The 18,642-nt window shown below is 38.2% G+C and overlaps 1 long non-coding RNA gene across 2 annotated transcripts in view; it reads right to left on the minus strand.

Annotated features, from left to right (window-relative positions):
* Positions 1-12,675: 12,675 nt before the first annotated feature.
* Positions 12,676-18,642, minus strand: part of LOC140520848 (uncharacterized) — a 35,823-nt gene continuing 29,856 nt past the window's right edge. Inside the window, exons 2-4 of one of the 2 annotated variants that reach the window (XR_011972673.1) lie at positions 17,704-17,853; positions 17,166-17,280; positions 12,676-12,981 (exon numbers count right to left, since the gene is read on the minus strand). This is a non-coding gene — a long non-coding RNA (uncharacterized lncRNA). The remainder of the gene's footprint in view (positions 12,982-17,165; positions 17,281-17,703; positions 17,854-18,642) is intronic. The other variant, XR_011972672.1, reaches the window with a different exon arrangement.

Here is an 18,642-nt window from a genome sequence, read left to right on the forward strand (position 1 = left end):
ACAAGGCAAGGCAACAAGCATTTATTAAATCCCTACTGTGCTCCAGGTACTGTGCTAAGCACACAAAGGGACACAAAGAAAAGTAAACAAAACTGAACAAGAATTGACATGTAAACAACAGTACAAACCAAAAACTGTGTACGTGCATATGTACACAAATATAAAAATATGCATGAATGTATATAGATGATCATATGCATATATACATATATGCAGGTGTGTGGATATATACATACATGGGTACTTATACATATATATGTGTGTGTATGTATGTGTGTCTATATATATATATATATATATATGATAAATTGATAACATAAAGGGGGGTTACGAAAGGCTTTTAGAATTTTAGCTGAGACTTGAAAGAAATAAGGGAAGTCAGGAGGTGGAGAAAAGGAAGGAATTAAGGAGGAATACTTATTTTGAACCACAATGTGGGTATTACAGAACCTTCTTCATGTACTTCAAATTATCTTTGTGATATATGGAATCACTTCCCAGACATCTCCATGCTATGCTGCCTACACTTGAAGCATACCTCTGACACAGAACTCAGTAGCCCATCTTAGTACCCCAAGCTTCTGATTGACCCATAAAGTCGTTGCTCCTACCCCAAGATCCCTAGCTTCTGATTGACACATGAAACCATTTCTTATTGATCTCTATAACATGATGACACCCTCCTGACCCTCTTTTCCTGCTTGCCAATTCTAAGTTTGGGAACGGTAATAAAACTAACATTGTGGTATGTGGAAAGTGTGTAATACATTGCCTATGACTTCAACCACAATTCTCTCTGACTTCCTTTTCCAAAATACTCTTGCCTAGCCTTCTCTCACTCCTATAAGTATTCTCTTCTTTCATTAGAATTTTGACTCCTTGACGGCAAGAATTGTCTTGCCTGCTTACCTCACGTGTGCCTAGGTTGCTTTTCCAACTAAAGTAGAAACACTTCAAGGGTAGGAACCATTTCATATCGTTTTTGTTCAGTCATCTTTCAACCACATCTGTCTCTTCATGACCTCAGTTGGGGTTTTCTTGGCAAAGATACTGGAGTGCCCTTTTCTTTTCCAGCTCATGTTACAGATGAGGACACAGAGTCAAACATACACACACACACACACACACACACACACACACATACATATACACACACATACATATATAATCCCCATTTATAAATTGAATCCAATTTAGATATATTCTACTGTGTCAGATAATGTGTTACATGCAGGCAATATAAAGACAAAAAACCAAAAAACAGAAACAAAAATAGATTAAGAAAATTGAGATTCAGAGAGAGTAATTAACCTGCCCATGGTCACCTAGGTAGCAAGTGTCAGAGACAGGATTTAAATCCAAACATTCCTAATTCCAAATCCAATGTTCTTTTTCTTAAACTACACTCATTTATAACCATATAGCAATTAGGTAAACTGATTTTTTTATTACTATTTCCAGTTAATGGCCAAATCAACTAATCAGCTACATTAATTGAATTCCTCTAAAGTGCAAGGATCTTCATATAAAAAATAAAATAACATGATCATAGAATCTAAATAGGGATGAGCTCAGAGGACATCAAGTCCAACTCATGCCTAAAGCATGTATTTCTTCTACAACAAAGAAAACTATGCGTCTCCAGACTCTGAAACCAAATCACAGAGCTTGTACCGCACATCTGATATTTACTACCTATGTTACCTTGGTCAAGATGCTTAACATCCTCAATCCTCAGTTTTATCAGTCACAAAATATTGAGATTAGGCAAGGTGATCCTGAGGTTCCTTCAAAGCTCTGTATCTATGAGAATACGATTTTTGGTAATGATCTTGTCTTTGCTTAAAGACTTGAAGTCATGGAAAACTCACTTTCTGTTAAAACAGCCCATCCCATTTTGAATTTTGAAATGACTAAGATACATAAAAGTATGTATATACATTAGCATATTTCTTCATATATTTGTAAATATCTTACAGTTATTTAGACTATCTATACTGTTTCACTTTCTGAAACACTGTATTTCACAGTTAAGGAGTATTGGAGCTGAAGGAGCCTGCAAAGGAGAACTTGAACAACCTGACTGAGAATCTTCTCTAAAACATATCTGACAAATATTCCTCAAGCTTCTCCTGGAAGACAGCTGGTGATGGGGAACCTGCTTCCTCCCAAGGCAGCCTACTCCATTTTTCAATAATTCTAAATACTATGGCATGACAGTAATGGAGAGAGTTTGAAAACAACCAAATTTAGACTTTAAAGAAAAGTGTCGATTTTTTTTTTTTACCTTCCCTCACATGAAACTTAAGTTTACTTCCTTTCAAATCCCCCACATTCCTCTGCTATCTTGCCCTCTGGAGCCAAACCAAGAAGTTCTGTACATTTTCAGTCCTCACAGAATCATAAAATGTTTGAGCTGGAAAGGACCTTACATACTATTTATTCTAATTTCCTTATTATTTGAGTGTGGAAACTAAGGACAGCGGTTGTTGAAAGTAATGATTCACCCAAAATCATGGAGCTGAAACAAAGCTGTCACTATCATGTCTCCTAATTCCCACACTAGTGTCTTTTGGGTCAAAAGTGAACAAGGGAAATATCAAAATGAGAATGAAAATGAGTTGTATCACACTAGATTCTACAATACTAATTTAATCTTTGTAAAAAATGGTACCTGAGTGGCAAAAGCACATTTTTTAGGAATGCCGTTTCTTAAAGAATTTTAGGTTCTCAGAACCTGAAATCTCCACTGTACTATTAATGGACAAAAGGAGGGCAAGTAATACATTTAATTCCTGTGTGTATGCTCCCAACCCCAATATAGGCAGGGTCATCTAACATATGCAAAAGTATTTAAACTCATCTATGGATCTTTTTATATGAATAGCAAGGCTAAGAAGGTGTCAGTTACCATTTCAGACAATGGAATTGACTTAATCTTCCCTCTACATAGATGTATATTCAGCAGCAACTACTTTTTTTCCCATCAAATCAGGTGAGGGCTGACAATGTTGTTGTAGAAATCTCTGTTTCTTATTTCATAGGCTCATAGAATATTAGGTGAAGATCCTTACACTTTAGAGGAATTCAATTAATGTAGCTGATTAGCTGTCTTGGTCATAATTCAATTCTTTCATTTTTTAAATGAAGAAACTGAGACAAAAATATTAATTGAATTAACTAGGGTCACATAGATATATAGGATCTGACACAGGATTTGAAACTAGTTCTTTCTGATAACAAATTTAGTTCTTTCAAATTGCTTGGATTTCCTGCCTACCCTTCAGAGAAGGGGAGAAGGGTGGTTTTATGGCATATCAAAGCCAGTTTCTCAGAGAAAACAAAACATACGGGCCCAAATTGGGCCACACTCACTCTTCTTTTCACCTGACATTTTAATAGGCTTTTTCTTGTTTGCTTTGCTGTCTCTAGAGTCTGCTAGACTTTCTTGACTTCAGCTTAAATTGCTCATGAAAACTCAAGTGAACCCAGATTGGCTATTCCCTTAAAAGCTCTTCTTGGCTGAGCAGGCCCAGAACAAGCCTGCAGAAGTCCAGATCTCTCAGTCACTGCAAATTGAAACAGACTTTTAAGAAAGTGTGGAAGTGTCTGTGGAAATAAACTGAACGTCAACCTCCAGCAATGAAGAGACTAGGGAGCTTTCAGCACACCGAGGAGCAAAGCACCGGACTTTGATATGGCAAACTATCTTCCTGTGAGTTGTTATTTGGCAAAACTTCATTGACCTGTGAATAATCTATGACTCTCTTGAGACTTCAAGAGAATTCTTTTACAGTTAACAAAGACATTGGTGCAACCTATTCATCTCCCTTTTTGAAGTGGGATTAAAACAAAATTCACAGGTACTAAATGAGAATGTGGCAGTACCATTTCTGTAAAATGCTATGTAGGAATCTGGTCATCAGTCACCTTGATTAGATCACAGAATTCTTGAATTATAGAATGACAAAGATGGAAGCAGACTAAGGAAGGAAGCAAAGTCAGTCAGTCATTTAAGCACTGGCAAAATGCTGGGGATAATAAAAGAAAAGCAAAAGACAGCTATTGCCCCCAAGAAGCTTATAATTGATTGGGGAAAGACAACATACAAAGGAAAAAAAGTGAGGGCGAGGGAGAGAAGGCACTTGACATAGGGGCATGATGAAGAACTCCAGAATAGTGAAGTAGATTGGGAAATGAAGAAATGGATGACTTGGGTCTCCTAACTGAAATGAAGGCTCTAGGAGGAGAGATCTTTGCCTTCCAATAAAAGTAAGGAAGGGACACCAGAGGAGAGGGTTCTAAGAGGGGTGTGTTCCAAGAATGGTATTATCTTATGAGATGAAGAGGTTCCTGGGGCATGCTAGAAGAGTCCACTGGGTGGAAAATAGATGGTAAAGGGAAAACATCTAAAGTTAAGACTATGTGCAAATCACATCTTTTTCATCTGTTACCTGTATGATCATGAACAGATAGATGATAGATAGATAGACAGACAGATAGATAGATCACAACTTCCCTGGGCCTCAATTTTCTCATCTGTAAAATAATGAAATTTGAACTAGATTGTTGTTGATATGCTTTCTATCTGCAAATCTATAACTTTTAGAGGTAAGATTCAAAAGAATACTGGCATGAGGAAGGTGAGAGAAAGAGTAGATGGCACACTATCTGAGGGCATTTATTATGTGGGAGTCCATGCTAGATATTCCAGGTACTGGTGTTACACTAATATTACATTGGATCCACCTCATTTTCTGGGCTGCCCTTGGATGGTTTCCCTGTACAGCCTCTTATGCCTTTGGGCTCTCTTGCCAAGCTACATATTCCTACACCTATCTAGATATCTTGAGATGTATTGGCTAGATTTCTTTCTTAAAAACCATGCCTTAAACCCAAATTCACTGGGTCTCTCACTGACTGGCCAACAATAGGTCACTACTCAAGCACCAGGTAATGGTTCCTGTTTGGGCCTGCATGAATCAGAGTGAATATAAATAGTAATCATTTCCCTTTTGTCCAGAAACTCTAAAGGTCTTACACTCCCAGTTTGAGGTCTTGCATTCCCAGTTTGACTTTTTTTTTTTTATTAAAGGGGCCATCCCTTGGCTCACTTCTCAAAAAGTCCTAATCACTGAATAGGTGTTGCCTCAGTCAAAGGGAGGACTCAGAAAGATATTAGCTTAAAAGGGCCAAAGGCCCCCACTTCATCCTGGGCCATCTACAGTCTTCCTGATCCTTATCTGGCCACTGGATCCATATGCCTCTAGAGGAGAAAGTGAAGCTGCTGACTTTGCACAGCACCCTGTCACTCAAACTCAATTCATTTGCAAGTATGGAAGATATACGAAAGACAAAACTGGTCTCTTCCCAGCTCCATTTGCCATCCCTTCTGACATTTATTTCCTTCCACATGAAGCACAGATCTAGGTCCCATTTTTATATGGTCAATGAGATCTTAATCCATATTACCAATATTAGTTGTTTATTATTGGTCCTTTTAACTGTTCATATAACATCTGGAATATTTTTTTTGGAAGAACATTGATAAGCTTAAGTATGTCCAAAGGAGAGAAACCAAGATGGTAAGAGGTTTCTTGACTGGGCCCAGGATGAATCTGGGGTTTCTGCCTCCTTGGCACAACTTGGGCAGCCTCTGATCAGGGGACTTCCAAACATAACTAGTTACTGACCATTAGGCCTCAACTCCATCAGGTTTGCCACAATTCACAGAATCAGGTTAGATTAGGTCAGGCAGTAGAGGGTGTTGCCAACACAGATCTTGAACCCTGAATATTCTAATCAACCTGCCTTCCTTAGAAAAACTCACAGTTTTATTATCTGGACTCTCTGTGGAGATAGCCCAATAGGTCAGCAGATACAGTATTGGACTTCGGGTCAGTATGGATTGCATTAAAAATCCTGCCTCAGACATTGCCTAGCTGTGTGTTCCTTAGGCAAATCATTTAAACTTTTTCAGCCTCAGTTTTCTCATTGGCAAAATGAGGCAGGAAAATCAAGTTTCCACTTCTGGTGTAACTATCCTTATACATATATCTTGGTCATATCACTCTGCTTAACAATGTTCAGTAAATCTATTGCCTCCTGAGTAAAGTTCAAACTTTCTCATGCTATCTATCTTTTGATACTCACTGAGACCTATCTCTGGACAATATTGCTTCAAATAGTACCTTTTGAAATACAAAATTTATTACCTAATCTAGATCCTCCTAATTCTAGTGATTAGCACAGTTCCTGGAACATAATAGGCACTCAATAACTGACCTTTGGAACCTTTAAACATTCTCCTACCTTACTTAATAAGGGCTCTGCCCTGCTCACAGTATCCCTCTCCATAACTTCTCCTTCCTTCAGTCTAAGAGACTAACATACATTTTGATTTTTTGATCAAATTTTTGATTCAATACACTAACTCCCTAGTTCCTTTTTGTCAGCTACACATGGAAATAGTCATAATTTTGATCTTGCTACCACCCACAAGTGCTCTGCTTCTTCTACATTTTCTTTCTCTGATCACAATAGTTCACCTCTCCATCTTTCCCTTAGTCTTACTTCTCCTAAATTTACTTTATCTCATGACAATTTCCTCTAATCCTTCCATCCCTCAGTAGTATTCTAGGCCATTACTTATGCTCCGAGTACACTCTTTCATTCTCAATCTCAACAACTTAGGGAAACAGCTCAACTTTCCACTATCCTCTGGAACCCTTTCTCCCCTTATTTTGTCATTGATCAAACTTTGCTAAAACCCAATGCTATATGACTCCCACTATTTGCCTCCTTCATTCCTATTCTGCTACTGGGCAGAATGCAAAGAATTCACAAAACTATGCTGACTTGATCAACAATAAATTTACAGTTGCTAACTTTTTTTAAAATATTCATCATTATACTCATTGATTGGCCAACAATAGGTACCAGTCCAAGCCCCACTTTGTCATTGTTTGGGCCCGATGGCTCAGAGTAAATGTAAATAGCAACTGTTTCTGTTTTGGCTAGAAACCCTGAGGTTCTTCCGTCTCAGACTGATTTTTTGTTTGTTTGTTTTAACTAGGTTAAAGAGGCCATTCTTGGCCTCATTTTTTGCCTAGCCTTAATCACTGAATGGGCATTAACTCAGTCAAATTGAGACCTGGGAAACATCATAGCTTAAAAAGACCAAGGTCTCCCACTGCATCTAGAGCATCTCCAGTCATCCTGATCTGTATCTTGCCACTGGTCCCAGATAGTTTTGGAAGAAAACGTGAGGCTCTTGATTTTACATAGCCCTCCCTCACTTCAATTCAATTCATCTGCAAGTGATGGCATCACCTTCCTGATGTTATAGAAAGAACAACACCCCCAGTGAACAAAAAAATAAAAATAAAACCCTTATCAGGAAACATGCATAAAATCATCGTAACAAATCACCACATTGTTGATTCCTGGAAATAAATGTATGTCTCTCTCTACATTTTAAATTGATCACTTCTCTGGCAGGAGATGACTGTAGAATTTCATTTTCAGTCTTCTGGCTTGTCATTGTATTGATGAGAAATCTAAAGTCTTTTAAAGTTGTTTTTCTTTATAATGTTGTCATTTTATAAATTGTTCTCACAGTTCTGCTTACTTCAGTCTCCATTAGTTCATAGAGATCTACCCAATTTCCTTTGAAACTGCCCACTTCATTATTTCTAATGGTAAAACAATATTCCATTAATTCCCTGTACCATAATTTACTTTCCCATTCCCCAATAGGACAGGTCCTTATTTTCTGATTTTGGGCAACTACAGAAAAAGCTACTATATGTTATAGATATATGGATTTTCTTTTTTGATGTTTTTGAGTATAGTCCTGGAAATGATATAGCTGGTGCAAGAAGGATACACAGTTTATTAACATTTGGGACATAGTTCCAAATTGCTTTCCAATAGACAAATCATTAACTCTACCAAAAATATATTGTTTTCATATAGCCCTGGAAATATTAACTATTCACATCTTTTGTCTTTTTTTGCCCAATCTAATGCATATGAAGTAGAACCTGAAAAGCTCCTAAAGGCTATTGTGTTTCTCTAATTATTAGTGATTTAGAGATTTTTAAATTATGGTTATTGATAACCTGGATTTCTCCCTTTGAAAAGTCCTCTTCAGATCCTCTGAACACTAATCAATTGGATAATGGTTTTTAGTTATATAAATTTAAATCAGTTCTTATTTGTATTGGACAGGAGACCTTTATCAGATAAACTCACTGCAAATATTTTGCCCCACATGCTGGTTTTTATTTTAATCCTAACTGTGTTAAATGTGTTTATTCAAAACCTCTTATACGTTCCATGATGAAAATTCTCTATTTCTTTTTGTCTTATCCTCTCAATCATTTGTTTAGTCATGAGCCTGCCTTCAATCCACAGATCTGAAAGGTAATTTCTTCCTTACTCTGCCCTCCCTTTTTATGATGTGACATTATATATTGAAATCATTTATCCATTTAGAGCTTATCTTTATATAGAATATGGTTTTAGTCTAAATTTAATCTTGGATAGATTTCTGTCCAGTGTTCCCATTTTTGTAATTAGTGAGTCCTTCTCCCACTTACTGGTATCTTTGAATTTATCAAAGAAGACTTTATTTACCATGCTTCTTTGCTTCTCCATGGTCTGTCCCTAATCTCTTCCATTTAAGAACCTTTTAATTTTTAGCACTTTATTTTAATTATTGTTGATTTGTAGGACAATTTGAGATCTGATACGGATAGATCTCCTTTCTTCTGACTTTGCTCCCTGGAGTCTTCTCCTTCACTTTGAGTCTCTGATGATCAGGTAGCCCTATGGCTTGCCAAGGCCAACACCTCAATATACACACAGTCTTATTCCTTCTCATTTTTTCCAAAAGACTGACCCCTCTACCATGCCCTTTCTCTCAAGTCTCTCCCCATTCACTATTTTCTACTACCTATAAACATACTGAACTCCTCTATAAAAAAAAGTAAAAAAAACAAAACAAAAATACCACCTTATCAGAACCCACCATGCCTGTCAACTATCATCCCACATCTCTCCTCCCTTCTTAGTTAAAATCCTTGAGAAATCCATCTACAATTAGTGTTTCCTCTTTTCTCCCTTTCAGTGTCTTCTAAGGTCTTTGCAGTCTGGCTCCTGACCTGATCATCCAACAGAAATTTCTCTCTCCAGTGTTACTAAAAGTCACTTAATCTTTTCTCAAACTCATAGTCTTTGACCTCTCTGCAGCATTGGAAATAGCTGATTATTTTTTTTCACAGGGTTTTTGTGACATTATTCTCTTGGCTTTCCCACCTGCTCCTTCTCTTTCTTTATCGCTGTACTCTCACACATGTCACTTCAACTAACTGTGGGTGCCCCACCACCAAAGTTCAGTCCTTGGCCTTTTTTTCTTTTCTTTATCTACCTTTTACTTGGTGATCGTATCAGTTCCCAAAGGTTTAATTATCATGTCCGTGAAGATGATTTCACTGTTTCTATATCCAGGCCTATTGTCTCTCTTGAGCACTGGTCCCAAATTGCCAAATATCTCTTGTACTTTTCAAACTACATGTTCTCTAGACATCTCAAATTCAGTATGTCCAAAACAAAATGCCCTTTCTCTAAAAACTCTTTCTTCTGAATTTCCATATTCCTGTTAAAGGTACCATAATCCTTCCTGTTACTCAGGTTTGAAATCTCTGTCATCTTTGATTCTTGTCTCCCCCACATGTCCACTTGTGCAGGCTTTGTTCTGATTTAAATGTGCTTTTTCTTTCAATCAATTTTAAACTCCTTGAGGGCAGGGATAGTTATTTTTTTCTTTGAATCTCCATGGCTTAGCACAGTCCTTGGTACATAAGATGTACTTAATGTTAACTGGGGACATCTAGGTGGTGCAGTGGATATGACCCTAGAGTCAAAGGACCTGAGTTCAAATCCAGCCTCAGAAACTAGCTGTGTGACACTAGGGCATGTCACTTAACCCCAGTTGCCTTCCCCCCAAAATGTTAGCTGGCTGAATGAATGAAAAACACATATAGTAAGAACTTACTTTATGCCAATCACGCTGCTAATCACTAAGGATACAAGGAGGACTCTAGAAAGAATTTTACCAGCAATGACTAAGGTCATAATAGGCTGATCTTTCACCTGGAAGATGGTCATATACCTGAGAGCCAGCATGGCTTCAGAAAGGGCCCAGGAACAGTCGATGTGGTGTTTGCTGTCTGACTTACTACATAAGGAGACTTTAACATAGAAAAACCTTTGGAAGCAAGAGAACCAAAACAATTGCCTGCACGTTGGAAAGCCAGCATGTAAAAGATGTTTTAAGACAGGGAATCCTGCCTAGAGTCACTTCACATCACATCATGAAGATGTGTGTGTGTACAGAGAAGACATACATCCCATGTTTTATTGGTGTATAACTTAGCCCCAGAAAATCATGGCTGTTCCCCCTAAACATCATTCAGAAGTTCTCTTAGAATGTCAGAGAGGGAAGAAGATGACTCACTAGGGAGAGTACTCAAATACATCGTCTCAAGGACATGTCTTTTTCTTTGTTATGGTTTCACTAGAACAGGGGTAGAGAACCTGAAGCCCTCTAGGTGCACAAGTGCAGCCCTTTGACTTAATCTGAATTTCACAACTTGAGGATTTAGAGGGCCACATGTGGCCTCCCCACCCCTGCACTCGAAGTTCTGGATTCTAGAATAATTTGTACCCTAAAGTGGTGTCTTGTATTTCTTCTCTCACTGTTATTCACAGTAACAAGAGGCCTGAGTTTATACATCCTCATTGCAGGGCCATTACAGAAACAGGTACAAATGTCCAAACACACATGATCAGCCAGAATGGACAACCAGCCACCCATGCATTTGTTATGTCCACTCCCGTACCTGACCACCAGCTGGCACCAATGACAGATGATGTTGCATTTCAGCAGATGTCTATCTGACCCCGAAGACAATGAAAATGACAAATAATAACTTTGTAATTACCTTAACTTCAACCAGAGCAGAAGCTGAAAAATAACCAGATGAGAGTTACAGGGAACATGTGGTACAGACTTCCCTATTAAGCATGTTTAAGTGTTCTCGTGCACTGCACAACTCAGGAATGGTGCCAAGAGAGAGGGAAAGGCAGCCTGTATATGCACCCAACCATAAATCTTCTTGGTCCCATGATAAACAAACAGCATTTCAGCATCTGCACACACAGCTGCCTAGGAGCAGGGAAATGAAGATGAAATGAGGAATAGGGTCCTACCAGAGTTCACTTCTTTTGTTTTTAAATTGTGCTTCCAATCATATGAAAACTCTCTCATTAAAAGCAATTTAGAAAGCTCACAATCTATTTTATCCTATATTTTCCATTACCAATCCTCAAGAAATCTAAGAAAAGGTAAATAGAGATTCAAATAGATTAGAAGAATTCAGGGAATTGTTGACCTGGAGACACAATGTGCCAAGGCTCAGCTTAACCAATGAGAGCATGGATGTTCCTGTCCATGGGACAGTGGGGTAGACTGGGCAGCTAAGTGGTACAGTGGATAGAGCACCAGTGCAGGAGTCAGAAGGACCTGAGTTCAAATCTCACCTCAGACACTTGACACTCACTAGCTGTGTGACCTTGGGCAGGTCACTTAACCCCAATTGCCTCATCCTGGGTAATCTCCAGTCATGTTGATGAGTATCTGCTCAATGGATTCAGATGGCTCTGGAGGACAAGTGAGGCTGGTGACCTGTACAGCCCTCCTCACTCAAAACAAAGTCAAGTGCAAGTCATGTCATTATTTCTCTGATGGCATGGTCATCTTCAACAATGAAGGGCGAACACATATAAATCTAAAGATGCTTTAAACTTTGTAGACTTCTTAAGGTTGTCTTTCCAGCTCATCTCTCCAAATTTCATTTATCTAGTTAGAGAAGAAAAATCTCAACCATTTAAAACTATCCCAAAGAGTGGTGTGGTACAATGGAAAGAACCCATAATTTAAAAGTATAGGACCTAAATTCAAATCCTTACTCTGTCAGTTACTACTTTTGTGGGTTGTGGGACAAGTCAGTTAATACCCTTGGGCCTCACCTTCTTCATCTGTACAATTGGAGTTTGGGCTATTCTTATCTCTAATTTCCTTTACATCCTTAAATCTATGTTCAGATGAAGTAGGTAGAAGCCAATGATTGAAAATAAGGAAGGTAGTAACCTGTGGAATATGGGAGGAATGTGATAAATCAGGTACCAACTTTGAGTTGATAGAGAGCTGGTTTCATAATGAGGAAGAATGCAATTTAAGTCTTGCCTCTAATATACACTGGCAGTGTGACACAGAGCAAATCAAGTGACCCCTTGATGTCTCTAATACTTTCTAAGAGTGTAAGTTGTAGGGAAGGTGCTGATTTCCATTTGTAGAGGGATATTTCTCATCCAAAGTTTGTCCAATCCAAAAAAAATGTTAAAAGGATGCATGAGTCAGACCCACACATCTGGAAGAGTCAAAAACTGTAGCTATATTCTTCCAGGTTTCCATAGCTGAAATCAAAGGGCACTAGGACCTTACCTTTTGCAAAGGGGAAAAGGTAAAGAAAGTGAATCAATCATGCTGTTTTTCATAAATCCTCCATCCCTTCTTCCACTCTGGAACTCACAAAATCTCTGCCCACCCCAGATTTGCTTGTTTATTTGGTTTTCTTAACTCGGTCTCTTTCCCTCTTATTCATTTCTCTGAGCACAGTGATAGTGACAATGAAAATAAAGATGATAAAAATGATGATGTAATCTTTCACCACATCCATGATACTAGTGCCATTACTCTCCATGTCCACATCAGCATTCACTGCACATCTGGAGGCTTGACAGAACAGACCAATATCTCCACAACTATCTTTAAGTACACCACAGTTCTTCTTTCTTCTTCTGGTTATCCAGCAGTGTCTCCCAAAACACCTATAGGAAAGAGGGGGACATCACCTGCTCAACAAGAGAGAGACAAAAATTGTTTTTACTAAAACAGTGGCAAAGCAAACAATGGAATAAGGAGGGAAAGAAAAAGAGGAGAAGAATATTTTACATTCATTTAATTTATGAAGTGATATCATACAGAATAGTGGATTTATAACTGGAAGGCATGTTATAAGTCATATAGAACATCCCAGGGGTATTCTAGGGCTTGAAAGGTGGTGGATATAAAACACTTTGCAAATCTTAAAGTCCTATAAAATTTCAGCTATCATTATTGTTTTTGTTATTGTTATTTATCAACCTGCATTCATCATGGCTCCAGTCTGGTGATAACTTCTTTCTCTGTGTCTTCTACCATACTCCTACTGAGTTCAAACAATATTTATAGATCAAGACAGGGGTGTGCTGGTAAATGTTTAACAACAAGCTTTTCAGTAAAATTAGACACACACCCTTTTAAATTTAATCTGCATCATTAAGGTTTTCTTTAGTCTTTAATTTTGACTCTGGAGCAGGGGTTGGGAACCTGTGGCCTCCAAGCCATATGTGACCCTAGGTCTTCAAGTGTGGCCCTTTTACCAAATTCAAACTTCACAGAACAAATCCCCTAACAAAAGAATTTATTCTATGAACTTGCACTCAGTTAAAAAGCCCCACTGGAGGACCAAGAAGGCCGCATGTAACCTGGAGGCTCTGCTCTAGACAATGAACAAAACAATAAAACAAACCCTGATTTATTGCAATTGGCAATTTCCGGAGTGTAAATGCTCACACTGAAAATTTAACAATTGTCTCTGAGGACTTTAGAGCTGCCTCCACGACCCCCATAGAGCAGCCCTTCCCATTTTACAGGTGAAGACACTGAGGTCTTGGAAGGTGACTGCATTGTCTGAGGTCACACATGTAGTAAGTATCATGCTCTTTCCACACTGACTTTCTCGTTTGGTCCCATGTCTATCTTCATGGTCTTTCTGAGTCCAACTTTAGCATATCTGTATGCTAATAATATGCAATAATATTTCCCTTGACCATGGGTAATGTGAAAAATTCCAGTGTGTAATGTACTGGGGAGAGGAAGAAGATTATTACAGGCAGAGAATATCTTAAATGACAATGAACTAAAGGAAACCATTTGGAAGATGTTGCTACAAGTGGGTACAATGGATAGAATATTGGATGTGGAGTCAGGAAGACATTCATCGGAATCATGAGTCAGATACTTAATAGTTGTGTGACCCTGGGGAAGACACTTAATCATTCTCTGACTCAGTTTCCTCCACTGAAAATGATTATAATACCACCTACCTCCCAAGTCTGTGATGAGGCACAGATGAGATAACAAATGTAAAACATTGTGATACCCTTAAAATACTCTAGAAATGTTGGCTGACACGTAAGGTGTTTTGAAAGCATTCATACAATATATAGATGCTGCATATTATTATTAGACAGTGAGTCTATTCTATAATCGTGATGATGATGATAATAGAAATGGAAACCATAACCTACTTCCTAGGGTTGTGATGAGGATTGAATGAGATAATTGTAAAGCACTTAGCACAGTACCTGCCACATGGTAAGCTCAATATAAAGTTAGTTATTATTATTGTAACACATTTAGATAACACTTTATAATCATTAAAACATTTCCTTCACAACTCTTCCTAAAATATAGGTAATACAATTCGTATTATCCTGGCCTTACATATATTGAAATCATAGAGATATTCTACCTTTCTTAGCCTTACTCCAAAAGTATTCTGAATTTGACTATGGCTATTTCCCTGTCTAGAACATGTTTGTCTGTGTTGCAGGTTCCCTGAGCTTTGCTTATTTGTAATATGATGTACTTGGCACAAATAAGTCCAGTGGTAGGTGAGTTACCATATGGTCTCCTTGTTGACCTAGTGGATCACTTACAGACTACAAGCAAGCAATTATTTGCACCATGCCTTTCTTCCTACACATGTCCCGCCCCTTACATTTTGCATCCCTTTTCTTCATCACCAACACTGCATAAAGCTGCTGAGCGCAACATATCTTGCTTCGTTAGCAAGACTTTCCTTCTGTGATGCCCTTTGGCAGCTCAATTCTGCTAACGCTGACTGGAAAACTGGCTGGGCTTCTGGCTAGAAGAGCAACACCTGAGTCAGGAACTGTGGAATCTGTATTTGTGTTATTCAGCGTAGCAGAAGTGTCAGCAGATGTGATCAAAATTCTCTCAACCCACCTTTAAAAAACAAAAAACAAAAGCCCTCTAAAATCCTTTAAACCCTTGCTGTGAGAAAATAAACCTTTAGTTGATATGTGAGGCATTTGGGAGAGAGGGGACAGATTAGTAAAGTGAGGCATGGGAAGAGAATGAATGAGATCCAAAAATTGAACCCATGGCATGCATAATGAAACAAACACACACACACACACACACACACACACACACACACACACACAGCTAAAGCAAAACAAGATTAGAAACTGTCATTTTCACTATGAGCAACAGATCAGCATGACACCTTATTCTTGAAATGTAAGTCATTTCTTTTCAGAAATGTTAGAAAGCTTCTTGACAGTTGGGAAACTATCTTCTGATTTATTTATTTGTGTTTATTGTTCCAGATTGGCCTGTGTTTAGCCTCTCAGCTGGGTAGGCAAGTTGGAATCTAGTCTGCCGTCATCTCCTTAATGCATTCGCATGTTCAACTGTTACAGTTCATGTTGAAAACAAAATATTCGCCAATTTAACCACCCCTATTTTGTAATTACATTTTGATTGCAAAGGCATTATCAGGGCATCCTGCAAAGCTTGCCTAATGCAAACCTAATTTTTCCTTAATGCCAATCCCAGGGGAAAATTTAACTTGAAAACCGTAAGTTTCATCTTTGAGGCCAGAGATTATTCTAAATACTTCCTTGCTGAATTTATTTGCCATGTACAAGAAAAACAGAACATTCATTTTCATGTGCTGTTTTGCAGAAAAGTGTGGAGCAACTCAGCAGTGAACTGTTTAGACCGGAAGGCTCGATTAGCAGCACAGAGAAAAAGAGAGGAGGGTGAAAATCTGCTAATATGTAAAAGTCCAATTTGCCATTCCTGTTCTAATAGTCTTGTAGCACTTTGCCAGGAACTCCCCTTGGTATTTATCTCACTCTTCTGTGTAACATCTTTATTTGCCTATGTGCCCAAACCCCATTTCACCATGCTTCACTTGAAAACAGAGCCTATATGCTACAATGGCAGTTTAAATGGGAAATGCTTCCATTAATAGGCCCATGTGACTGCTGGAGTCACATGGAGCCTATGGTGGAAAGAGTTTGCTGAACAGGTAGAGCAGGAAGGGTGGAACAGGAAAGAGAGGAAATAGGTCAGACTAGTCAGAGCTGAGAAAGAACAGCCAGCAACCAGTGTGAGTGAGAGAGCTTGTTTGTGATTTTGTTTAAGGGAGTCTGTTTGTGAGTTGTTTAAGGGAACTGATTTCTGGGAAGCCTGACAAAGGGAAGTCTTGGGGATAGTAGTGAATTCTGCATTGTTATTGTATAAGGATTTCTTTGTTGCTGTGATGGATTTGACATTCTAGTGTGGAGATTTGGCTTTCAGGTGTATGAATAAATGCTTTGGTTCTATCTTCCATGTGAAGTCTGTTACATTTCACGACTCAGAATTGTGCTGGCATATTCATAGATGCTATAAGCACTATGAATATTGCATTGATGATAAACATCCATAGAACCTAATCTCCTTGAGCACAATGGAAATTGAAAATATTGTCTTTGTATTGACAGGATCTATCTAGTACAATGCCTTGCTTCTGCTCTTAAATGAACTTTTTAGGACAAATGTAGTGGGGGTGGGGAAAAAAGGAGACATTTGAAGGGGGAGAGGGAACATTAAGATAACAAGACAAGAGATCCTGGGGTTTGAAGCAAGGCTGAATTCAGCAATATTTTTTAAGGGTTTAGAAAGAAATGGAATATCTCTGTGACCATTCCATCTGTAAGACAGGGATAATAAAAATTGTACTACCTATTTACTAGTGAAGGAAATAATTTATTAATGCTTTGTTTGGTCTTGGGAGATTCTCAGTTATGTCCTAGATTTATATCCCAATAGCAACACCAAAGAGAAAAAAAAAAGCTACCTTTTGAAAGGGATATCATACTCAAGAAGGCTAGAGTTGATAAAAAAAGGAACTTACTGGAATAGAATGAGGAGTGGATTGAAAGACAGCTATAGAGAGACTGAGGTACTCTTCTAAATCTTCTAGATCTGTGATAGATGCTAATATGGGTAACAGTTGCATTTTCTGAATGCTGAGAAGATAGGACAACAACACAATCATTAAAATCCTTGGAGAGATCCTAGAACACTGCCCTATTGGTGGGTGAGAAACTGGCAGACCAGTCAGCCCTAGTGGGTAGAGGTTTCATGACAACAAAAAGCTACTAAATGTAGGGACACAGTGGGACTATGTGGAAGAGGCACTCACCCTGGGTATAGGTGGCAGGGAAGGACAATATCTGCTCACCTCCTTTTTTAATGATTTATTCTTGTTTTATTTCTTCATTCATTCATTCAAATTTAATCTAAGCTCAGTTGTTTCTACCTAAAAATTTTGACTTACTCTGAGGGAAAAGGTCTGGTCTCTCTATCCATGTGAATATCCTTTATGAAAAGGCTTGTCAGACAGACTGCTTGCCACAGCAGGACGGTGGGGGAATGGCTCCAGCACTTACCAGGAAGAATAACAGAGGACTCAGGACTGAAGATATTACTCTCAACAATGGAAAGCGATGGAGAATATTTAGTGACCTGTATAGATGTTTGTCTTTCTGCCTTTGCTAGGTAACTGATATGCACACTCAAATTCCAGTCTGGTCTTCCTTCTAAAAGAGAATATAGAAGAATATGGAATGTCTCCCCATTCTTTAAGTTATAAAATAGAGGAAAGCATTCCTTGAGGGACAAAAATTAAAGGGAGAGTGAAGGTAATTATAAAGGGGAAAAACAGATCTTAAGAGGCAACAGGAATCTTAGATTGTTTCAGAATGTTGGAAAATTAAAAAATGAAATACAAAAGAGAAAAATAATCAAGATCACTTAAGACTTGGAGCTATATAGAAAAGGTAGAAATAATATGAAACTTTTCTCAAAGGGTGAGGGTTGGGATGTATGTGTGTGTGTGCATGTGTGTGTGTGTGTGTGTGTGTGTGTGTGTGCGTGTAATGAAGAGGGAAGGTTGTTGAACTCAATGAGAAGAAAGAAGCTGCTTTATCTGTCGGGATGAAATGGATAATTATGTGTCTTCAGGTTAAAATTCAACCAACAATAACTAAAGGAAAAGGGGAGGAGGAATGGCGTTTGGTAACCCTTTATTGAGAAGGACCAAAGCATTCTTTTTTCTACCTAGCATTAGTAATGAATCTAAGACATCATTGAGTATATCCTAGAATGTATCAAACCTGATGACTATTAATGATTTCTGGAGACTCATATAATGACAAATAATACCAGCCTGCAAAGCTAGTAAGTATTATTAGGGAATGTAAAGTCTTGTGAAGTAAATTGAAAAGCTCAGAAACTCAGGAAGTCAAAGACTTACAAACTTCAAAGTTGAAAGTCAAACTCAAAAGTCAGTCTACTTAATGGGCAGGGAAGCTGTGGCTTTCTAGGTC

This window comes from Notamacropus eugenii, chromosome 1 (assembly GCF_028372415.1).
Source record: "Notamacropus eugenii isolate mMacEug1 chromosome 1, mMacEug1.pri_v2, whole genome shotgun sequence".
In the NCBI taxonomy this organism is placed as follows: Eukaryota; Metazoa; Chordata; class Mammalia; order Diprotodontia; family Macropodidae; genus Notamacropus; species Notamacropus eugenii.